The following is an 8914-nucleotide window of genomic DNA, read 5'->3' on the forward strand; positions in this document are numbered from 1 at the left end:
CTCCACACGAATAGTTACACTGTGCCTTTTCTTTCGTCTTTCTTCTCTTGACCTCAAATTAAATTTGTTTTCAGTAAAAAGTTTTCTCTATGGAGTATATCATTTCATCTCCAACATAAAACACTCAAGAAGAGACAGAGGCAGAGCAAGGGTAAGTTAATTATTGCAATTAAGTGTTAATTATGATGAATTATTTTAGAGCAATGAAGTAATGCTTAGTAGATTTCTGTTGTGTCTTCATATAATCTGTTCTAGAGGGTATTGAAGCTATACAGTATTACTGGAAGTGATATTGTCAGATGAAGTTAACATGTGAATAATCATAGGTTTATAGATCACAGATATCGCAATATGGTTAATTATTCCTCACAAAAGTAAAGTATTTTTCACAAACTACTGGGTAAATGTTATGTCTCAGATTTCTAATTTGTTTTATTTTGTACGGGTTGCATAACAGATTTTGATACTACTTCTGACACAGGGTAGATAAAATAAATGGCAGCAGGTAATGGATTAATCAGAGCTTATGAAATATTGGATAATAGAGTTTAAAGTATTTTCAAAGTAGTTGTGCAGCAAAAGTAGATGAGGGATAAAAGCTAATAACACTAATATTCCGTAATCATTGGGAAGGTACGGGGTTCAAGACATTTTTCTAAATACATAAATTACATAAGTTAGCCATCCATTTCCACCACAAAAAAGACACAATCACGAGGTATTACCAGTCACATTCAAGAGAATAACAGAAAAGTTTCTTTGGCTCACGTATATGACTTCCTGGGCTCTGAACTGCACAACAGATGGCATCCCATGAAGTCAGAGGGAACTTAGATTTAGGAAAGTCAAATAATTTGGGAAAACTCATGCAAGTACTAAATGCTGAAGCTAGAATTTGAACCCATTCTTATTCCCTGAATTCACATTAATGTAACTTTATACTAATGTTTTTAAGACCATTTATATGTCTAAACAAATCCTCCCTTGTTGATAAAAATAACTCAGTTGGCATAAGTTTGCCAAGGTGACACTTACAAAGTCACAGAGAAGGTAAATTCTATTGAAACATCGGAGATATGAGGTAAACATATATCTTTATAGTACATTTGTACAATAGGGAAGAATTCTGCTTAATTTACATGCAAAATGGTAAAAAAATGCAGCATTTTGTGTTATTATATTTTTAAATGTTGTATTTTTAAACTTTATTTTTGACAGAGAATGCATGCACATGTACACACACACACACACACACACACACACACACACACAAGTGGGGTAAGGGCAAATAGAGAGGGAGAAAGGGAATCTCAAGTAGGCCTTGCACTGTTAGCAGGGAACCGCACACAAGGCCAATCCTATGAACTGTGACCTCATGACCTGAGCAGAAATCAAGAGTTGGACACTTAACTGACTGAGCCATCCAGGTGCCCCATTTTGTGGAATTTTAAACGAGTAGGAGATCCTAAATGAGTAGAAGATCCAGGGTAAAATAGTTCAGTGACAGTAATTTTTTTCTGAATATCTGTGAAGAGGAAATAAAGACTCCCCAAAATAGAGCGATACTGATTTTTAATGTTTTTCTTTTTTTCTTATATTTTTTCCTTATTCCAAATTGTGAAATAATATTTGCATTTATATTCTTCTAAACAATTGTCATCCTGAATTCACTGTTTAATGTGTCAACAGTAAAGTGAGTTTCTACAAAGACTTGGTCAAGGTAGTTGATGGTATGAGGATAAACCAATTTCTGGAGTGAAAAATTAGAGCCACGCTTCCTGAGGGGATGCTTCTCTCTTGGTGTTGCTATGGTGACTGAGCCCAGCTTTACTCACTGTTTTACAGAAACTTGGACCCAAATTGTCAGCCTCCAAATATCCTCTAGCCAAGATAGATTGAATTAAAGAAAGAATACTTAAAAGCATGTCTGCTTTTCTTTTAATTAATTGCAGTGACCCAGGGGAAGAAGAGAATACAGGTACAAATAATTTATTCAGAAAAGTAGTAGAAAAATAGAATGGCTTGAAAGTCAGAATGTTTGAATCAACTTAGAGCATAAAACTAGCAGAAGGGGGAGATTGATTAAAATGACAATGACAATTTAATAAAGATACATAATATCTTATTTTATATTTATAAAGATATATAATAAAATGTACTATGTTCCAGTAATGGCTAAGAAGTGGAAAAGTAAAATAAGTTGATGATAAAGCTAAACTTTCACAATAAAAATAATAGGGCAAAACAAACTGATATTAACCTAAAATCCCGTGAAAAAGAGAGTAGAGCTATAATTTCATTATCTTGACAATCACATAGTGTTGGTCAGAAGTTGGGGAAAATCTTCTAAGTCATGACGTTGCACAAAATATTTGATTCTAAGTGTAGCTGAATTAATAAATACCTTAGACTCTTTTATAATTGCAAAAAGTGGGATATTTTATGAATACAGCAAATATTATAATCATCGCATAATTTTAAAAAGATATCTATATACAGCCAAATGAAAGCATGCAGGTGCAAATAGTTTCTTTTCAAATAAACAGTATTATTACTCACTATTTAATGTAATGCCCATAGCTGATTACAACATTTCTTCCTTCCTTAACTGTGAGTTTGGTAGTAGTAATTTCCCTTTTAAAAAAGTAATGTTAGAATAAAAAACATTGACGTTGGTCTAAAGAGAGCTTTTATACATCTAAGAAGTAATAATAGTAATTTGGCTGCATCTCAGTTCAGGATTACTGGCAGAAGCAAGGAAGAACGAACAGACTATTTCATAACACAATATTTATCTGTTGCATATACAAACCATAGAAAAAATATGTAAGTAGTGTCTTAACATTATCTTAGAAATATAGGAAAGATAACATTTTTGATGTCCTGAATAAAAATACAGATGCCAAATATGTAAGTAAAATACACTTTTTGATTCATTAATTCATCCAATGAATATATTTGTGGAATAGCTAATATGGTCTTTGTCTCATGGAGTTTATATTAATTGAATTTTCTTAGAGTATTCAGAGGTTTATTTATTCATTCATTCATTCATTTAATTTTTTTTTTGAGAGAGAGAGAGAGAGCATGAGAGCAAGGGGGAGAGAATCTTAAGCAGGCTCTACACTGCACACAGAGCTTCATGTGGGGCCTGAACTCACGAACCTGGAGATCATGACCTGAGCTGAAATCAAGAGTCAGACGCTTAACCGACATGAATATGTGCCCCAAGAGGAAGTTGTTTTTATCTCCACTTTTAATACTGCAGAAAGCTTAAGGTATTTGTCAAACAGGGAAACTGTCATTAGAGCTGTTCCCGGAATTGCACAGGTGAAAATCAGGTAGTAGCGTACATATTAATGTGCATATTAATAGAAAGTACATATTAATGGGAAATTGGGCGCAAAAATGAGGGGATGCCAGACACAGTCTCTCAGAGGTCTTATTTCCACCTCTTGCTTAAGTGTGAACTTAAGCAAGGACTAAGTCAGGAGTGAATTCAGTGCATAAGTAGAAATTAATTGTTTCTACTCTGTCAACATTGGTGGTGAGAAAAATCCCACTTTTTTTTTTATTATGGTGAAATTCACATAACATAAAACTAACCTTCAGAGGTGCACAATTCAGTGGCATTGAGTACATTCACAATGTTGTGCGACAAAAAGCCTCACTTTTAATGATCATAGTTTTGAAACATTAAACCAAATAGCTTGAAGAAATCATATAGGAAAACTCTTTGACTCTAGAGAACATATGAGCAAAAGAAAGTAAATACGAAAATCTGAAATCAGCAAATCGGATGATTTCAATTTGCATCAAACTGAATCATTCTAATCAGTATTGGAATGATTTTACTCTGCTGACTAATGGCTTTACATATGGTATAAGATGTATACCAAACTGCTATTCCAGCTAATCAAGGATTGTGGCATAACCATGGTTTTCATGATAGTTTTATGTCTCCTTACAGTTTTGTGTGCATGATTTTCCAGTCCTTTCTTACCTTGGAGTTATAAATCTTATAGAGCATGTTAGGTCTTTTGTGGGCTTTTGTTGTTGTTGTTGTTGTTGTTTAATTTTTATGTTTATTTCTGAGACAGAGACAGAGCATGAGTGGGGGAGGGGCAGAGAGAGAGGGAGACACAGCATCAGAAGCAGGTTCCAGGCTCTGAGCTGTCAGCACAGACTCGACGCGGGGCTCGAACTCACAAACCACGAGATCATGACCTGAGCCGAGGTTGGTCGCTGAACCGACTGAGCCACCCAGGCGCCCCATGGGCTTTTTGTTTTTGTTTTCTCTAACAATGAGAGTGTCTTTTCTACAACATGCTATTGAAAAATCAACGGTTAAAAACTAATTTTTAAAAATAGAGTGGTAAATTGATTTTCCTAAGTCTATAATTAGAGAAATTATTCCTGGGAATTACATTTGATGAAACTGAAGTTCAGGAAAGAGTTTTGGTGTTTGGAGTGAAATGGAAGAACTGCCGCATATGAGTGAGGAGATTAGGTCTCTGGTTGTTTGGGGAGTAACAACAGAGGCTAGTGAGAAATGTGCAAAAGAGAATAGGGGTCATGAGGATTAAGCACAGTAAAGGAGACACAGATGAGTCCAGCCGCCTACTGTCTTTAATAGGAAAAGTTAGTCGAGTGTTTATACTCCTTTCTTTTATTAAAAACACGATGCCCTAAGCTGACTCAGAGAATTTCCTATCTGCTACTAAGATGAGATTATATGTACAATAACACTCTAAAAAAATAATATCTAGTCAAACACAAAGGAATGAAAGGAAAGATTCAGGAGTACAGAGAATAATAAAAATTAACATGGTGTGTTGATGGCCTTATAGCCCATAGAGATTTTTACCGTATATTTAGGCTTTAGAGGCTGAAGCCTAGCCTTCTAATCTACACAGGAAGACAAAAAAAATGGCCTCAGGCTGTGTAAAATACTTGTTGAAAATCTTTTCATAGATATTCTCCATCCATTAAAAGTGAACTAGAAAAACTCTATACACAAACAAAGATGTGGCCATAAAATTTCTGTTCTGTCTACAGTCTTGAGTAAAAAGGTATAAAGGCAGCTAGGAAAAATCAAAGGCTTGGGGCCAAACAGGTCTAAACCCAGCTTTCAAACTGATAATATTCACCTACAATCTCCCCTAGAATACTGAAATCTATATAACCTTTTCAGAAACAAGGAAACTGAAAGAATATGATGAGATGTGGAAAAAAAAAGGTTGATGAAAATTAACTCATAAAACTCAATTTTAAAACATGATAAGGGAGCCTCCATGAGGGTGTTAGTAGTTGCAAAAAATGGAAATTGAAGTTAAAAGCTAAAATAGGAGAATAATAAGGATACCATTAAATATACACTATTGAAGAGCTAATTGACTTAAAACAACCGAAGAGCTAATAAAGGAAGAAAAGAACAAATGTGAAAAAATAAAATAGAACTTGTGAATAGTATGTGTACAATAATGGAACTGAAAACTCAACGGAAAGACTAAAGAGATTAGTTGGAGCTAAACAGAGAATTTGTTAACTGGGGGATGAATCTAAGGAATTAGGTTAACATGCCACACAGAAAGCTAAGCAACTACAGATAGTGACTGGCAGGAAGCACCGAGGATTTTCTGGAATGTTTGGAATCTTTGGCTTCTTAATCTGGAGGCTGGTTATAAGGACATGCTCACTTTGTGAAAACTCATTGAGTTGTACAATGAAGGATGATCTATTTCTAGAAAGAGGTAAAAAGTGTCAGGTACACATACACAAAATTTGGAATACAAATAACAACTGAAATTATAATGGGGAAAAGAAAATAGATAAATGTGTATCAGTTTTAAAGAAGTCAATAAAGTAAAAAGAACAAAGAAAACATGATGAGTAGATCTACAAAACAAAACAAATTGAAATATGTCCAAATATAAATCTGCCTCTTTAAATACAGAGAATGTTAGGTCTGATAAAGTAACAAATTTTATTTAAAAGAATCATACCTAAAATATAATGATGAAGAAAGTTTAAAATTCAAGAAATGGGAAGGGATCAGCCAAGTATTACACATATAATAATGTTAATATACAATTAATATACTTTTATACAGATAAAGGGAGTCATTAATGGCAAAAAATAATTTATCAGGCAGACACTGTATACTTCTACCCGAATGTCTGTGATTCAGGACTGACTAGAAAATAAAAATATTTGCATACAAAAGCATAAGAGGCTTTAACATTGTTGAAGGAATTAGTAGAAGATGAATCTCAACAAAAGAGACCTAAAGCTTAGAAGAAAAAGGGGGCATGCAAGAAACAAAACAACATACAACTGAAAGCGTATGTAACATTCTCCATGTTATTAGTTAAAACTGAATTCAAAGAATAACTCACTGGAAATTATAAAATATTAATAACTGAATGGAGAGGATATCTATACTTGTGAAATGTAGCAAAAACCATAGAAATTTAAAATCTCTAGTGATTTTTTTTTAAATTGAGAAAAATCAGAATAAACGACGTAAGTGTTTATTCTACATCAAACAGTGAAATAATATCCATAATAGTGCTCCCACAACGTCTAGAAATATGCAAATAAATACAATAAAATAAAAAAAATAATAAATTATCACTTCTAGGAAACAAAGAAAAAACAAAGAATATATATTAAAAAAAAAAGCCAGGTTTTTGCAAAGGCTAATAAAAGAGAAAAAAAAAAATTCAGAAAGGACGGGTCAGCCAAGAAAGACAGGAGGCACAATTTTAAAATAATGGCAGGCCCAGAAGAAGAAATTTTGCTTGCGGAGGGCAGTTTCAGCCCATTCCAGAGAGTTCCAGCCTGTCTCTCCTGATAGCCTGACCCACAGATTCCATGCTTGCCCCCCCCCCCCCACCTTCCCCACCTCCAGAGTCAAGTGAGCTTGTTTCTAACAACTTGCAGATTGGTGAGGGGCTGTGGAGAGTGGCAGGACACCAGCAGCTACAGCAGGAAGGCCATAGAGAGCCCAGCTACTTCAGCAGACAGCAGAGCAGGATGGACGTCTAACACCAGTCGTCGTAAACAAGTCCAAGGAGGCATTGATATATATCATCCTTTGAAGGCACAGGAAGCTAAAGATCAGGAAAAATTCATTAATCTGGAAATGTTGGCCCCGAGCTAAGCTTTACCCTCTTGTCCTACCTGAATGCAACAGACTTCTGCCTAGGGTCATGCGTTTGGCAGGACCTTGCAAATGATGAACTTCTCTGGCGAGAGTTGTGTCAATCCACTTGGGGTCACTGTTCCATGTATAGTAAGAACCCTCCCCCAGGATTTTCTTTCAGAAAATTGTATATGCGGCTGGATGAAGGTAGCCTCACCTTTAATGCCAACCCAGAGGAGGGAATAAACTACTTTATGTCCAAGGGTATCCTAGATGAGTCACCAAGGGAAATAGCAAAGTTTATCTTCTGTACAAGAATACTAAAAAAGGAGATTCTATCTTGATGAAAAAAAGAGATGTCTTGGATGACCTTGTAATGTTGCATAATTTTAGAAATCAATTCTTGCCCAATGCACCAAGAGAATTATTTCGTCATATCAACGCCTCTGAAAAGCATGAGGAGTATCTTGAAAGTCTCATAACAAAGTTCTCACATAGATTCTGTGTTTGTAACCCCGATTTAATGCGAGAACTCGGCCTCAGTCCTGATGTTGTCTACATACTGTGCTGCTCATTGATTCTTTGCCTTGACCTCACTAGACCTCATGTAAAGAATAAAATGTCAAAAAGAATTTATTTGAAATATCTGTCGTGCTGCTCAACACATTAGTGAAGATTTTGTAGGGCACCTTTATGATAGCATCTACCTTTTTGGCCATGTGGCTGCAGAAAAGCACAGTTTCTAGGACTTCAGCTATTAACTTCAAACTGAAACTACCCAAGGATTTATTTAGCAGGTATGAGGCTTACATCAGTGCTGGTCATGCTAGCCTCTGTATACAAATCAAATACTAGAATGTACTCCCTTTTTTTTTTTTCTTGTACTATTTTCTTTTCTGGCAATTTCCTTGAGTAACTAAAGAATTTTGCAGAGTTTTTTCTTAATTTTGCTTATCATGTTTTGCACAAAGCAGAGCCATTGTCTCACACAGCTGTTTAAGAATGTTAAACTGGCATTTTACTCTAAAAGATGGCATATTTCTGTATTCGATTTGCTTGGAAAACTATTCATTTCCATTCCATTTATAATTATAATTATTTTATTGTAAAGATTTTGACTAAAGCCTTTCTTTTTTTCTCTAAATAGATAGATAAATAAATAAATAAATAAATAAATAAATAATAAAATAATGGGCACAAAATTATAGGTGCAGTAAGATAAAAACAAAAAAAAAAACAATGAAAGAGAGTTTTGCTTTTAATATTAAGAACTAGAAAAAAACAGACATCTATTAACAGGGGAATTGATAAATAATCTGGTGTAGCTTTCAATGGACTACTACATGGCAGAAATTGGTGAACATATATTTATATGGATAAATGTCAAATATAAGGCTACACACAAATTCAGTTTGAAGAATACATATTGTTAGCAATTAAATGATGCTTTTAAATGTACAAAATAATATCAGCTTTAAATCTTACGTCATCAGAGGATTCTACCCATTTCCCTCTTTTTTGTTGTCATCTAAAACCCTAAAATCAGTTTCCAGTGTTAGTGTCATATTTGGACTTCCACATTTGCATCACTCTCTTTAATGTCACTATTGGCTTCGTTTTTGATGATTTTAACATCCACAGAGATAATCCTTGCAATTCCCTGGCATCTCAGTTTCTTGAAGTTCTCTTATCCGATGATCTTCACATTCCATCTACCACTCTGCCATAGATAAGCACTCCATCCTGAGCGGTCCAGCCATCACTTCC

At 34.6% G+C, this 8914-nt stretch overlaps 1 pseudogene; it reads left to right on the top strand.

The window, feature by feature from the left end:
• The first annotated feature begins 6876 nt into the window (after nt 1-6876).
• LOC122218424 lies at nt 6877-7893 on the top strand (annotated as a pseudogene).
• Nucleotides 7894-8914: the final 1021 nt, after the last annotated feature.

The sequence above is a fragment of the Panthera leo genome, chromosome B1 (genome assembly GCF_018350215.1).
Source record: "Panthera leo isolate Ple1 chromosome B1, P.leo_Ple1_pat1.1, whole genome shotgun sequence".
Taxonomy (NCBI): Eukaryota; Metazoa; Chordata; class Mammalia; order Carnivora; family Felidae; genus Panthera; species Panthera leo.